General features: G+C 39.8%; 1 pseudogene; it reads left to right on the top strand.

Moving 5' to 3' along the window:
- The first annotated feature begins 10619 nt into the window (after positions 1–10619).
- On the top strand, positions 10620–13415 carry LOC127485541 (NIF3-like protein 1 pseudogene; annotated as a pseudogene).
- The last annotated feature ends 3155 nt before the right edge of the window (positions 13416–16570 follow it).

The following is a 16570-nucleotide window of genomic DNA, read 5'->3' as shown; positions in this document are numbered from 1 at the left end:
TAATTTAAATCCATAACCATCAGCTTTGTTCAAAACTTCATTTTCTGTAACTGTGAAAATGAAATTAAGGGAGAGATTTGAGACAGAATTCTTAAAGATACGTGAAACAAGGTTACTGAGTGGTATCTAACTTGGCAAACCTGCAGCAGCAGGCTTTATATAAGGAACAGATCACCCATAAACAGCTCACTCACACCACCAGAGTGCCCAATCTTGGCTTCCTTCTCATCAGCTTCACCTCCACTATTAGCAATTTTATTCCTGTTTTAGAATTTAGGCTTTCTTTAGTTCAATTTGAAGGTATAATCAGAGGATATCACTACTCCCAATCTAGGTAATACTAGCAAGCAAAAACACAGTGTCTTCAGTGTCAAACACTTTTCAGTATTATGCCAAACTTATTAAAGAACATGATACAGGAATTTTTACAATGATGGAATAATAAAAATCATTAGAGCAATTTATCAGGTTTATAGTGCACACCAAAAGAAAGTGTTGTCGTCTGTCAAATGTAGAGCACAGTGTGCAAATTGTTGAATATTGTCAGGGAGAAGTGAAAAAAATTAAGACAAATCATGCTGGGTAAAAGTATATGGGAACAAAATTTCAGCAGGCAATGTTAAGCAGAGAAGCACCACATAGAAGTATGGAATCATTGTTTATTCAATGGATGCCCTAGTCTGGGTTCACAGCTGGGAGGTAGAAATACACTTGGAGATACAGAGGTGCCTTATCCTCTTCATGATGACTTTTACCCAACCAAGACAGTATTCTCAGTCATTCTCACATGGAAGCAAGTGTCTTTTTGCCTTTAGCTCAGCTGTGGGCTCTTTCCGTTATGCTTCCACCAGTGCTGGACTTAAGTATCCTGCAAGTGGAGCAGATTTTCTTCCCCAGCAGAGCAGCTGGAGACAACAGTGGGGAATCAGATGTCAATGATTGTGAAAATGTAATTGAAGCTACAGAGCCCTCTAGTGGTAGATAGTCACATTCAACTGATTCATGACCCATTATTATATCCCAATGAGGACCCCAGCAACACTCAGGCCTCCCAGAGTTAATTAAACCAAAGATGCTCTCCAGTTAGCACATCTTCTCTCACTTGTTATTGAGAGAGGCACTTGAGGACTTAATCTAGGAGAACTTCCTTGTCAGATGCTTTGACCCCCAAGAGGAGAGTTCTTGCACACAGTAATCATAAGCCTCTCTCCCTGGTCCATGTCCTTGGATGCAATGTGCAAGCTTCATGACACAGAAAAATTAACAAAAAGTAAGAAAGAAAAAAAAGAAAGAAAAAGAATGAAGAAAAGAAAAATAAATAAAAAGAAAGAAGAAAAAAGAAATAAGAAAAGAAAAAGAAATAAAGAGAAAGAAAAAAGAAGAAAAGAAAAAGAAAGAAGAAAAAAGAAAGAATAAAGAAAAAGAGAGAGAAAAAGAGAAAGAAAGGAAGAAAGAATGAAAGAAAGAAAGAAGAAAGAACAAGAGAAAAAGACAGAGGAAGGAAGGAAGGAAGGAAGGAAGGAGGGAAGGAAGGAAGGAAGGAAGAAAAAATTATGCTGTGGTGCAACTCATGGGTTTACTGTAAATTTAGATAAAGTGGGGGCCGGTGCTGTGCCATAGTCATTAAGCCTCTGCCTGTGGCACTGGTATCCCATACAGGTACCAGTTCATGCCTTGGCTGCTCCATTTCCAATCCAGCTCTGTGCTAAGGACCTGGGAAAGCAGTGGATGGTGGTCCAAGTGCTTGGACCCCTGCATCCATGTGAGAGACCCAGAAAAATCTCCTGGCTCCTGGCTTTGGACTGGCTCAGCTCTGACTATTGTGGCCATTGGGGAGTGAACCAGCAAAGGGAAGATCTCTCTGTCTCTCTCCTGTCTGTCAAATAAGTAAGTAAATATTTAAAAAAATAGATAAAGTGAAATTTTTCTGTGTAATTTCTGTTCTATAAAGTAAATCAGAAATTAGAGACTAAGCATAATTGGTTTTCCAATGTTCTATAAATCAAAAATTTACCTCTTGTAGATTCATGCAGTAAAATTTACTTTTTCAAAGAGGAACAATTTTAACAAGAGCCTTCAAAGTATTTTCTATGATGAGCCAAATTCATTGTTGTCAGAAAAAAATTTGTAAATTTTAGGAAGGCCTAATAGAATGAATCAGATGTGCCTTCTATTCACATGACTTTGTGAGATTAAGAGAGTGCTTTATTTCCACCTTTTTTTTTTTTTGACAGCAGAGTTAGAGAGAGAGAGATGGAGAGAAAGGTCTTCCTTCCATTGGTTCACCCCCTAAATGGCTGCTATGGCCGGCGTTACACCAACACCAATCCAAAGCCAGGAGCCAGTTGCTTCCTCCTGGTCTCCCATGAGGGTGCAGGGCCCAAGCACTTGGGCCATCCTCCACTGCCTTCCTGAGCCACAGCAGAGAGCTGGACTGGAAGAGGAGCAACCGGGACAGAACCAGCGTCCCAACCAGGACTAGAACCCGGAGTGCCAGTGCCACAGGTGGAGGATTAGCCTAGTGAGCCATGGCGCCAGCCTGTTTCAACCTTTTTCTACGAAGCTGATGAATAATGTCACTTGAAATGTTTTCATTTAAAACTACATTCTTATTACCAATAATCAATCATTCAAATTAATACATGATAATACACATTAATTATTTTTCTTTTAGTACATCATAGTGACAAAACTGCAGTAGTAGCACACTTATAGTCTGTTCTGGAGACCTTATTAAAATATTTATTTATTTATTTTTTTGAAACTGTTCTGCTTTCCTAGTTTCTTTTTTAAAAAATTATTGATTTACTTATCTGAAAGTCAGACTTTTCAGAAGAGAGAGAGGGAGAAGGAGAGAGAGGGAGACAGGGAGAGTATAAAGTACTGTTTGAAGATTACTTTTACAGTTAATTCTCATAGTACAACACATTAAGGATAGAGGTCCTACATGGGGAGCAAGTGCACAGTGACTCCTGTTGTTGATTTAACAATTGACACTCTTACTTATGGTGTCAGTAATCACCTGAGGCTCTTGTCATGAGCTGCCAAGGCTATGGAAGTCTCTTGAGTTCACAAACTCTGACCTTATTTAGACAATGCCATATTCAAAGTGAAAGTTCTCTCCTCCCTTCAGAGAAAGGTACCTACTTCTTTGATGGCCTGTTCTTTCCACCAGGATCTCACTCACAGAGATCTTTCATTTAGGTCATTTTTTGCCACAGTCTCTTGGCTTTCCATGCCTGAGAAACTCTCATAGGCTTTTTAGCCAGATCTGAATGTCTTAAGGGCTGATTCTTAGGCCAGAGTGCTATTTAGGGCATTTGTCATTCTATGAGTCTGCTGTGTATCCTATTTCCCTTGTTGGATGGTTCTCTGCTTTTTAATTCTATCAATTATTATTAGCAGGCACTGATCTTTTTTATGTAATCCCTTTGACATTTAATGCTATATTTCTGATCAATTATGAACTTAAACTGATCACTTCAACTAGTAAGATGGCATTGGTAAATGTCAACTTAATGGGATTTGGAGTCCCATGACCTATGGCAAGAGAACAAGTTTTTCAAATGCTGTTTTATTAAAAGCATATCCATGGGGTCTTGTATATTTTTTCTTATTTAATCTTTGAAGTACACCTCTACTTATGGATTGAATTCTTAATTCCGTGTGAGGAGAAATGTAGGTCAAAGTTTTAGTAACACAACAAAATTGCCTTGCAAAATATAAATGGCAAGAATTTGCATTCATGTGTACTTCTTTTCAAAGCTCAGAATCCTAAACATGTACATCTTTAGGGGTACATATCAGATGCAAATTTTATCTGGAATATCACCTTCTAGCTTATTCACACTATTGTTCTATATGACTCATTTGTAGTACTGCAAGGGGATTCCCCCTCTATTGGACCCACTTCCAATAACTCCAACCTCTTATTCATATTTTCCAGTTCACTGTAGTTATTCATTTAATCATACATTAAAAAAGACTCTAAACTCTCATTCACCACGTCTTCTGGTTAAGGATGTACACTTGGTAACTCCAAACATTTGCAGATCCTGTTACTGCATCTGACAGAGCATATACTGGTGTATTTATACTGGTCTAACTAAACTCATCTTTACAAAATCACTTAATATGTGTATTTGTCTATATCTAAAAGTTACACAATTTTTTATCCATGAATACTTCATATCATCAAGCATGGATTGAGTATTTTCACATATTCACATCACCATTCCCTGTTCATGTGGAATGGATAATATGACATAATGTCTCTACTGATGCCATAAGATTTATACATAGGGGCTGGCACTGTGGCATAGTGGGTAAAGCCACTGCCTGCAGTGCCAGCATCCCATATGGGAACCAGTTCAAGTCCTGGCTACTCCACTTCCAATTCATTTCAATAATAATTTTATTTTGCACATTGGAATCAAAGGGTGAAGCCAACCACAACTCTCTCCATTCATCTTCTCTTCCAGTTATGATCATAAGGACATCTATATATTTCCAAGATCAAAGAAAAATAATTTTTCTCCAGTAAGGTGATTACTTAATTATTCTTCAGCTTATTTTCAGTTTTCTCTTATTTTTAATTCAACTTTCTGCAAACTCTTTGAAGTATGCTTCTTATGTTGGTTGCTAAATAATCTCATGGGCCTGACACTGTGGTATAGTGGGTAAAGCTGCTGCCTGCAGTGCTGGAATCCCATATAGATGCTGGTTCAAGTCCTGCCTGCTTCACTTCCCATCCAGCTTTCTGCTATGGCCTTGGAAAGCAGTGGAAGATGGCCCTAGTCCTTGAGACCCTGCAATCACATGGGAGGCCCAGGAGAAGCTCTGGATCCTGGCTTCAGATTGTCTCAGCTCTGGCTGTTCGTAGCCATTTGGGCAGTGAACAAGTGGATGGAAGATCTCTCTCTCTCTCTCTCTCTCTCTCTCTCTCTCTCTCCTTCTCCTTCTGCCTCTCTGTAAATCTGCCTTTCAAATAAAAAAATAAATATTAAAAAAATCCTTCCCTATTCTCATTAGAGAACAGACATGAACTAAATAAAAAAAAATGGGGCTACTACTATGGCACAACTGGTAAGCCTGTTGCTGGCAGTGCTGGCATCCATATGGGCACCGGTTAAAGTCCCAGCTGCTCCAATTCCAATTCAGCTCTCTCTATGGCCTAGGAAAGCATTAGAAGATGGCCCAAGTCCTTGAGCTCCTGCACCTGCTTGGGAAACCTGGAAGAAGCTCCTGGCTCCTGGCTCCTGGCTTCAAATCAGTGCAGCTCCAGCTGTTGCAGCCAGATGGGGAATGAACCAGCAGGTAGAAGACCCCTCTCTCTCTGCTGCTGCTCCTTCTTTCTCTCTGTAACTCTTTTAAATAAATAAATCTTTAAAAAAATTTTAAATAAAAAATTAATAGTCTCATGGCTTTCTAAAGTTCTGTGCATTTTCCTTCTCTTTTTTTTTAAATTAACATGATATCCTCCAGAAGCTAGTGTTCTGTTTTGTTTTAAAGGTTTATTTATTTAATAGGCAGTATTACAGAGAGAGGGGAAGAGACAAGGAGAGAGAGAGAGAAGGAAAAATAGAGAGACAGAGGAGGGGTAGAGAGAGAGAGAGAGAGAGAGAGAAAGAGAGAGAGAGAGAGAGAGAGAGAGAGAATATTCTATCCATTGTTTCACTCACCAATGGCTGCTATGTCCAGGGCTGGGTCAAGCTGAAGCCAGAAGTCAGGATCTTCATCCAATTCTCCCACATGAGTGCACACTCTCAAGTACTTAGGGCATCTTTTGTTGCTTTTCCAGGCATATTAATAAGGAGTTATCAGAAGTAAAGCAAGCTGGGACTAGAATCAGTGCCCAAATAGGATGCCAGCACTCCAGGCAGCAGTTTAACGTGCTAAGCCACATGCTGACTCTCCATTTTCCTTCTCTCTTTCCTAAAGATAAGAAAATATGTATTGATCTATTTTCAGTCTTAGCCTATTTTGTGTTGTTAAAAACCAGTGTACAATGTGTAATTTATAAAGAAAAAGTGTATCTTACAGTCCATATGAGAAGTCCATGATCAAGAGCCCCATCAGGAGAGGGCCATATTCCTGTAACTTAACGTGGCAGAAGTCATTACATGGTGAGAGAGAGTGTAAGAGATAAAACTTATCACCTCAAGGTCCTTTCAAAATTGCTGTCAATCTATTCCTGAGGGTTGAAACTATTGTCTTGGGGATTTTTTTTAAGATTTTGTTTATTTGAGAGATAGAGCTACAGACAGAGGGAGAGACAGAGAGAAGGGTCTTCCATCTGATGGTTCACTCCTCAAATGGCAACAATGGCTGGAGCTTGGCCAATCTGAACCTAGGAGCTAGGAGTTTCCTCCAGGTCTCTCACATTAATGTAGGGGTCAAAGCACTTGGGTCATTCCCCACTGCTTTCACAAGTGGCAGAGAGCTGGATTGGAAGAGGATCAGCCAGGACGTGAACTGGTAACCATATGGGATGCTGGCACCACAGGCAGAGGTTCAGCCCACAGTGCCACAGCACCAGTCCCAGGTATTAGGTTTTCAATGCATCATCTGGGATGATACATGTTAAAGTCAGACCTTTTTTAAAATTATATTACATTTTTATTACTATTCCAATTTATTTGGCCTACAAGTAGAATTTTTTTATTGTAGTTATTCCATTTTACAGCTATTGAAATTAAATGTCAGTTTTTATTTTTTTTTAATTTAAGGTAAACATATTTCATGTATTTCACATATACAGATTTAGGAACATAGTGATACTTCCCACCCTATCCTCTCTCCCACCAACACATCCTCTCTCATCCTTTCTCTCTAATTCCCTGTCTCATTTTTTCCTTAAAGATCCATTCATTTTTTTTTATTTGAAAGGCAAAGTTACAAAGACAAAGGAAGGAAGAGACAGAGAGAAATCTTCCATCCACTGGTTTACTCCCCACATGGCTGCGATGGCTGGAGATGGGCTGGTCCAAAGCCAGGAGCCAGGAGCTTCTTCCAAGTTTCCCATGTGGTTGCAGGGGCCCAAGCCCCTGAGTGATCTGATCTTTTCCAGACACATTAGCAGGGAGCTGGATTGGAAGTGGAGCCTCTGGGACTGAAACTGGGCACAGTTCTCCACACTACACCGCAGTGTCAGCCCTACTTCTCTTACTTTCTACACTGATCTACTTTCAGTGGACTTTTTACTCTTAAGATTCACCCTATACTAAGTAAAGAGTACAGCACTGTTGTTCAGCAGTAGAGACAAGGGCTGTAAACAATCATAAACTCTCAAAATATCAATTTCACTCCTATACATTCCATTTTTTGCTGCTCTATTAGTTACCACAGATCAAGGAGAACATAAGGTGTTTGTCTTTTTGGGATTGGCTTATTTCACTAAATTTAATGTTTTTTGATTGGATTCATTTTGTTGCAAAACAAAGGATTTCATTGTATTTTATAGCTGAGAGGTTGTTTATTTTATATATATATATATATATATATATATATATATCACAATTTTTTTATCCAGTCATCAGTTGATAGACATCTAGGTTGAGTCCATTATCTTAGCTATTGTCAATTGAGCTGCAATGAACATTAGGATACAGATAGCTCTTTCATATGCCTATTTCTTTTTTTAAATATTTAATTAATTTATTTGAAATACAAAGTTACAGAGATAGGTAGAGACAGAGAGAGAGGTCTTCCATCAGCAGATGATTGCAATGGCCAGAGCTGCACTGATCTGAAGCCAGGAGCCAGGAGCTTCTGCCAGGTCTCCTATGTGGTGCAGGGGCCCAAGGACTTGGGCCATCTTCCACTGCTATCCCAGGCCATAGCAGAGAGATGCATCGGAAGAAGAGCAGGCAAGACCAGAACTGGTACCCATATGGGATGCCAGCACTTCAGGCCAGGGCATTAACCTACTGCACCACAGTGCTGGCCCCTCATGTGCCTGTTTCATTTCACTTAGATTAATTCCCAGGATTGAGATTGCTGAGTCATATGCTATACCTACTTTCAAGTTTCTGAGGTGTCTCCATACATCTTCCACAACAGCTGTGCTAGCTTATTTTCCCACCAATAGTGGATTAAGATGTCTTTTCCCCACATCCTGGCTAGCATGTGTTGATTGTTGATTTCTGTTTGAGAGCCACTCTGACAGGGGTGAGGTCAAACCTCATTGTGATTGTGATTTGCATTTCTCTGGTGACTAGTGATATTGAGCATTTTTCACTTGCCTGTGGTTTTTAAAAATTTCTCTTTTGATTAGTGCCTGTAGAGCAGCTCACATTGGTTGCCCAGAGAACCAGCTATATCCTGTGCCTTCTTATGCAGTCACAGGGTTTCCACAGTCTCAGCACACAGGGCTCCCATTGTCAATGGGTGCAGAGGATTTGATCCACCTTGCTAGACTGTCTCATTCACAGAGAGGCAGAGACATTCCAAGAGCCTTGACAGTTTGAGCATTGGAGCCTGTGACATGTTGAGAGATTGGGGGGACCTCAGTAATATGTGGGTGCACAGACTCTAGTCAATTTGCCCAGCCAGACTCAAAGTCAGTGGGAAACATGGAGTTTTCCTTCTGTTAGAATCTAGATCACACACATGCACAATAGCCACCAACCAAATGCTTCCTTCTCCCCACCAGTTGCAAGTTGCACGCATTCAAGCTGCTGCCACTGGTACTGGTAGTAGATGGCATCTTGTCTCAGCCAGGTGCTGGGCACGTGCACAAGAGCTTCTGCAGCTTCTGTTTCTGTCCAAAATGGTGCCCACCTTCTCTCAACTGATATTGGGCACCATTGCTTAGTGAATGTAGTGAGAGAAACATGCCCCCCCTTGTTTTTTACTGGGTCAGTGGGTACACTTTCCCCTCAGAGCTCCAGGCCAGGCTCACGTCAAAGTCTCCCTCTGTCTGTATCACCAGTGGTATGGGTTGCTGCAGTCTGATCTCACCTCACTCTCCAAAGCTGGTGCTTTCTCCTCCTCTTGGCTGCTGGCATCATGTTGTGTCTGTGTTCATGCTGCATGTCTGCATCTTCCACACAGATCCATGGCATTTCTCTCCTGTAGAATTTCCACCACAGTTTTCTCTAACTCTTCCCCAATAATGTACTTCCAACATTTTTTGAAACTAGTTACCACTAGTATATGCACTTCCCTATTCCACCATCTTGGAATCCTCCAACATGCATGCTTTTTATGAAATTTTAGGTATATAAAATCTGGAGATACTCTATTGAAGAGCTAACATGGCATCCCATGGGTACCCCTGTATTAAGAGGAACATAGTTAATATCATTGAATTATTTTTACATTGTTCAGTTGTTAGTGACACATGATCTTTGCAATTCTGTAATTAATTTGGGTAATAATTCTTAAAATTATATTATCTTTACTAATTTAAATTTTTTACAAAATCAGTAGCAAATGAATGTCTTCATGAAACTAAGTTGTGTTTGATCTTTACTAATTAATAAATTGTGTATGCCCTTTCAAGAATGTCTTTCCAGCCTGTAATCATGGGTAAAACACTATTCTTGCATAGGGAGGTTTATTGTTTTTGTTCTTCCAGCTTATATATCTGTTATTCTGTATACATTTCTATCATAATCTTGTTTTGCACAGTGAAATGTAGGTACAGTCCTGACCAGTTCTCTCAATACCACCTTATTTCATTTTCTCTTCCAGATATAGTTCTATTGACTTCTATATGTCTACATGTTTCTAAGACCAGAGAAATTAATATATCTCAGTAACTTGCTTACTTCATCATTCCTCAGCTCATTTTACATTGTCCTTTAGGACCTTTATGAAAATTTGTTAATTAAAATGGAAAGGCAAACACAACATTCATCCTTAGAGAATGCACATGAACAACATGAAGTTGGCACGGTTATAAGACAATAGAGCCATGTAAGCTGAGAGCAAATTAGTATCTTGTCTTTCTCCCATCCATGCACTAACCAGGCCTGACCCATCTTAGTTTCCAAGATCAGATGAGATTGGGGGTGGGAGGTTCAGGGTTGTATGGCTTTAGACAGTCTCTTGTCTTTCTGATGCTATAGCAAAAAGATATATTTGTTACATTTCAATTTAAAAATTAATTTAAAAATTAATAGGTAATTTGCTAAATACCTATGAGATGTATTCTGAAACAGAACCTTTATGAGTCATAAAGATGATGTTGTGCATAGTGTTTTAGTTCAAGGCTGGAAATAAACACTCAATATACTGCAGAGCCAAGAATTACCTAGTGTTAAAATATAAACACGGGCCAATGCCATGGCTTAGCTGGTTAATGCAATGCCTGTGGTGCCAGTATCCCATATGGGCACTGGAACCCATATGGGTTCTAGTCCTGGTTTCTCTTCTTCCAGTCCAGCTTTCTGCTGTGGCCCAGGAAGGCAGTGGAGGATGGCCCAAGTGCTTGGGCCCCTGCACCTGCATGGGAGACCAGGAGGAAGCACCTGGCTCCTGGCTTCAGATCAGCACAGTGCCATCCATAGCTGCCATTTGGGGGCTGAAACAACAGAAGGAAGACCTTTCTCTCTCTCACTGTCTAACACTACCTGTCAAATTAAAAAAAGTATAAACAGGTTATTTAGCTTATTTTGGAATTGCTAAAACAGTATGATCTTTGATAGCCTTTTGGAGCCTGAATTTATATATAGATAAGATCAGGAGTGTGTGGAGGACAGAATCTATTGTGTGGCCTTAAATAATTGTCCATGCATTTCTCTCAGTCTATTAATGTAGGTTGCACAGACACTTTTTAATGTTATATTTTCAGGCAAATCATTCTATTATACATTTGAATTTTAACCTACTCAAATTAGTCTTAATTGGAGCCCTGAAACACTTACCAGTAACATAAATTATAGTCAGAGCCAAAGGCTATTCTCTAATCATTGCATTAATAGAATCTTTTGTCATGTCTAAAAAGTATTTTTATCTTCAAAAGAAAGGGAGCTAGGAAGAATGAGACATATAGGTAGAGAGAACACTTTTTTGCATTAATTCATTCCTCAACACCCACAGCAGCCAGACCTGGGCCAAAACTGAATACAAGAGCCAGATATGTAGTCCCAGTCTCTCAGAGGTATGATAGAAGCCTAATTAATTGGTTCTAGAAGTCACATCCAGGCACTCTAAAGTAGAACTAGGGTATCTTAATAGGCATCATAGACTGGTGCTGTGGCTCACTAGGCTAATACTTAGCCTGCGGTGCCAGTACTCCAGGTTCTAGTCTGGTTGGTGTGCCAGTTCTGTCCCAGTTGCTCCTCTTCCAGTCCAGCTCTCTGCTGTGGCCTGGGAAGGCAGTGGAGGATGGCTCAAGTGCTTGGGTCCTCGCACCTGCTTGGGAGACCAGGAGGAAGCACCTGGCTCCTGGCTTCAGATTGGCAGTAGTGGCCATTTGGGGATGAACCAATGGGAGGAAGACCTTTCTCTCTGTCTCTCTCTCACTGTCTAACTCTGCCTGTCAAAAAAAAAATAGGCATCATAACCACTACACTAAATGCATAACGCCCATTTAAATGTTTTTCTTTGGCATATTTGAAAGTACTATATATGATTTTCCCCTGGTAATTCCTCTCTGTTTCTATCAGAACTCCACTGATGGTTTCTTGTATTTTCCTCCTGAAACCATCTGCATTCTCCTTAACATTACCCATCTAGGTATTCCCTCTAATCTCCCATTCATCCCAATCTCTGATTCTGCTTGACTGATTTTGCCATCTGTAATCAGACACTTCTCTTTCCAGTATGAACGTCTTCCATGACCTTTAGACTATAGTTCCTTCTCCATCTTGAATGCTTCTTTGTAGCTGTTCAAATAATACCTCACACTTGATGAATCTCAAATGAAACCTGCAGCATTCATTCTTTTTTATTTGTAGATGGTATTAGTACAAGCCAGCCATGACTTAAATCAACATAATGGGATTTTTGTTGGACTCCTCATTTTATGTCAGGTCTAATTTCAGATCTTTCTGCTTCTTTGCCTTTAAATTTGTAAACTCATTTTTTCATTACTTGATTTTATTTTTACACTAGGTGGACAGAAAGCAATCCTCCTTAATAAAGTTGACAATTAGCTTCACTCAGAACATTTTTAGCAATGCACATTAAAAAAATTCATCTTACAAATTGTTCTGCAATCCAAATACACAACAACTTGAAAAGCGATGTTTAGAAAACAAAATCCAATGTAAAAAGAAAGATTAAAGGCTATGGAGATGTACCTGGACTCAAATTGAGTTTTGCTCAAAAATTGCTGTATGTTGTCATTTTGCTTACGCCTGTTCCCCATGACAGTCTGATTTATGTAATCTCTGAACTTCAATTCTTCCTGTTCCTTCATGGATCTGAAGACTCATTTCCTCCTTGAATGACTTTGTGTCCCTGTCCTCTGCTGAGAGTTGAGACAATGTTGGATTGCTGGTGGAACAAGCCCACCACAAACTATAAATACACTCTTCCTGACCAATGACTTGACTGAGCAGGTGATGGGGGAGGCTCTGCATAAGAGAGCAGATCTCATGTTTTCCTACCTTCCACCTATCTTCCTACACATAAATTGTATTACCTGGACATCCTGAAAGGGGCGCCTGGTGTTCCAGGCTTTGGAGAACAGAGTTGGCATCTACTCTCTTCACACAGCCTATGATGCTGCACCCCAGGGATTGAAAAAGTGGTTTTCCAAAGGGCTTGGAGCCTGCACATCCAGGCATATATAGCCTTCCAAAGCTCATGGCTATCCTATAGAGGAACCACTGAGTACAATTCAACATTAACCATACCCAAGATATGGACAAAGTTGTGTCTGCAGTGAGAGAAGTTGAAGGTGTTCCTGTCACTTCTTTTTCTGCTAGGATTGATGAGGAGAAAAATAAGGATCCTCCTGAATTGTACTGAGAAGACTTTGATGCAGGTGGTGGCTCAGCTCTCTCAAAACAGATAACTTTACCAGAGAACTGAAATTCTGTCACTCCAGAGAAGCCTTTGATCTACATACTAGAATGGGTCGATCATGCACCCTGGATGAATCTGTTGCCTTGGCAACCATGATTGAGCAAATCAAAAGACACCTCAAACTAACTCATATTCAATTAGCTCTTGGGGCAGGAAGGACCTTAGCATCATGAGTCAAAGCTGTGGCCCTGTGTGCTGGTTCTGGGAGCAGCGTCCTGCAGGGTGTGGAAGCAGACCTGTACCTCATGGGTGGGATGTCCCATCATGATGATCTGGATGCTACTTCCCAAGGAATAAATGCCATCCTCTGTGAACACAGTAACACTGAATGAGGCTTTCTTTCTGACCTTTGTGATATTCTGGGTGCCCGCTTGGAGAATTAGATTAATATTATCTTGTCAGAGACAGACAGGGATCTTCTTTGTGTGGTATAAAGCATACAGAAACATCAAGATGATACAACCTACAGATTGCATCTCCACTCATGTGGATGTGTAACATGAGTCGGTGGAGCTGATATATCTTTCTGGAAGAGTATCTTAAGATGGATGAGGATGCTTCAAAAAGTTCATGGAAATGTTTATTTTGAGAAAACTACATAGATTAAAAAATTTCACAAAATACACAACTTTTAGCTCCATTTTCTGCAAACCTTTCTTAACTGCCCTTATATTATCTTTTCTAGTTTATCTGGTTCAACAAATGTTGTATAGTTCATAAGGAAATAACTGAACTACCATAATGAAGAGCAAATATTAAGAAAGATCAACTAAAATCAGTTTACTAAAGATTCTTGGGAAGTAACCAAGTAATTCTCTCCTTAGTTTAGTTATAGTCGGGATATGTTAACCTAGATATCTCTGCCATTGGTTAGTTTCAAAATGTCCTTTAAAAACTTGGAATTGAACACCTATTTTTAGGCAGTAGCCAGTTTGGGATGATATGGTCTGTCCCTGTGTCCATGTTCTGTAGATCCACCCAAATTCCAGTCTTTCACCTCAGTTTCAGAATCAACATGAGATTTATTAGGAGGAAGTTGTTTTTAATATGATTGCTATTCAGATTACTATGTCTTTATTGCTTTTTATTTTATAAAAATAAACCAAATTATAACATTAGTCCAAACCCTAATCCTTACCCTGGCCCTAGCCCTAGCCTTAGTCCTAACCCTAACCCTAAACCTAACTCTATATCTAAACCAATTCTGAAGCCTAATACTAGGTCTACCCCTAGACAAAGCATTAACCCTAAATTTGGCCCTCATCTTAACCATAACCTTACCTTAACTCTATACTTAGCCAAAATCCTAATTGTATCCCAACATGGTGCTTTAACCCAATCTAAACTCTAACACTAGAACTAATCCTATCCCTAACTTTAGCCTTAATAACTCAAGCATTAACCTTAATCCTAATCTGAGCCCCAACTCTAACACTAACACTAATACCAAAACTTAAACCTAACCTGCCTTAACCCTAACCCTAACCCTGGCCTAAAACCTATCCATAGTCCTAACTTTAACTATCACACTAGCTCTAACCATAGTCCTAACTCTGGCTCTAACTCTAAAATTTACCATAGAACTAAATCTAACCCTAATCTTAAACTAATTTTAAATCTCACCCCAACACTAATTCTATCTTTCTGCTTAGGCCTAACCCTAAAACAAACTAGCCTTCAGTGTGAACTTGCCCATAGTCCTGATGCTAACTTTAATGCTATATCTAACACTAGCCTTAAACTAACCATCATGCTAACCCAAAGACTAAGCCTCATCCTAGTGATGATGACCCTAACTTCAACTATAACTGTATATTATATATAACCACTGCTCTCTCTATATATATTATATTTAGTTATATAACCATATTTATAACCACATATATTTATAACCATGTATATAAAATAAATTTATATTATGTATATAAAATGTATATAAAACCACAGCTCTAACTCTATCCCTAACCCTACACCTAAATTTATCCCTAATCCTAGCTCTATCCCTAGGTCTAACAATAGTCTTAACCCTACCTATAACTCTAATCACAAATCTAATCCTAAATATAACCCTAGTCCTAGACCTAATCCTTATTCTCACCCTAAAGCTAAACATAACTCAGTGTAGCCCTAACCCTAAGCCTAGCCCTAACCATAACCCTAACCATGGCTTTTAATCTAACCCTAGACCTAAGCCTAAACTTAACAGAACCCTAATCCTACAACTAGCTCCAACTCTTGCCATAAGCCTAATACTATCACTGACAGTAAGTGTCAACCTAGCTCTAAATCTTACCCTAACCCCAACCCTAACAATAGCCTTAATAATAACGCTCATTCTAAACCTTAACACCAATCCTAGCTCTCATCCTAGTCCTAATACTAACCCTAACACTCATCCTATACCTAGCCCTACACTTACTTCTAACCCTAAATGGCAGAATTTGCATTCACATGAGCTGTCAGGGTTTATATACACTTGAGTAACTGAAATGGTCAGAGAAACAGAAAGAGAGCCCAAGCCCATTTGTGTTTGAATGGTGCCATCATTAGTCACCAATTCTGAAACACCCCATTTTCAAGCAAATTGTTGTTAAACTTCTAGGTGTCACTGTGGTGATACATATGGGAAGGCTTGTGGGTTAGGATGAGAAAAAACTGCAACTTGGCAAAAAAAAATTCAGAAAACATCAGTCAGTTATTGAAGTCTAATAGAGGCTTTATGAGTAACTGCCACGGATTGGCCCTCCACTCCTAGTGTAAAGTTTTTAACAGGAGGAAAGCAAACAAAATGCTGAAAATGTATCATTTGAAACATATTAAGTGGAAAAATCCAATATAGAAGGCAGATCAAATGAATTTTATTGTCTACAAATAAGAAAATGAGCTGAATGCCAACAGTGGCTGTGCTCTATGATGAAAGATAATATCTGAGTAGTACTTGTGAAAATAAACTGCACCCTCTCAGGGAGGCCTGGAAAAGTGATGCTCACAGTCAAGCATGTAGATGTAATGGCTACAACACTCCACAGAAAAAGAAAACCTTGGATTTGATCCCAAGTCCAGCTCTAGACAACTCTTCAAATCACAAAAGAGAAAACGCATTTTGCATTTTCCCCATCAGAGTAGCAGCAAAATATGCAGTCATGGGAGCAGGGAGGAAGGGGAGGACTGAGAAACAGTGAGCAAACCTAAATCGGTTTGTGATTTAATGGTGCTGTGACTTTGCACCTGTTCTCAAAACTGCTCATTTTAAAATAACTTTATCTTTTTATCTGCTCATGGTGCATTGGCTTTGGGAAGTGGGTTGGCATGGGGACACAGGAGTCACCTGGACCATTGGCCACCTTGTGGGCTGCCTTAGATATTGGAACTGAAGGCATCAAGATCAGTAATGGGGTCCAGCTCTGAGATTAGACCCGAGGACTCTGGGGCTGGCTGAGGTATCTCAGATTCCAAGCAGGTCCTGGAGGCTGGGGGTGCCTCATCTTGCCAGGCTCTGCCAGATTTCCCCAGGTGCCAAAATCTGTGCTGCAGGAGAGGGTGCTGATGCCTCCCTGCCCCCACTCCTGGCCTGCTCCCACCACTTGCC

The sequence above is a fragment of the Oryctolagus cuniculus genome, chromosome 12, assembly GCF_964237555.1.
Source record: "Oryctolagus cuniculus chromosome 12, mOryCun1.1, whole genome shotgun sequence".
Taxonomy (NCBI): domain Eukaryota; kingdom Metazoa; phylum Chordata; class Mammalia; order Lagomorpha; family Leporidae; genus Oryctolagus; species Oryctolagus cuniculus.
This window is presented reverse-complemented; position numbering and strand designations above follow the sequence as displayed.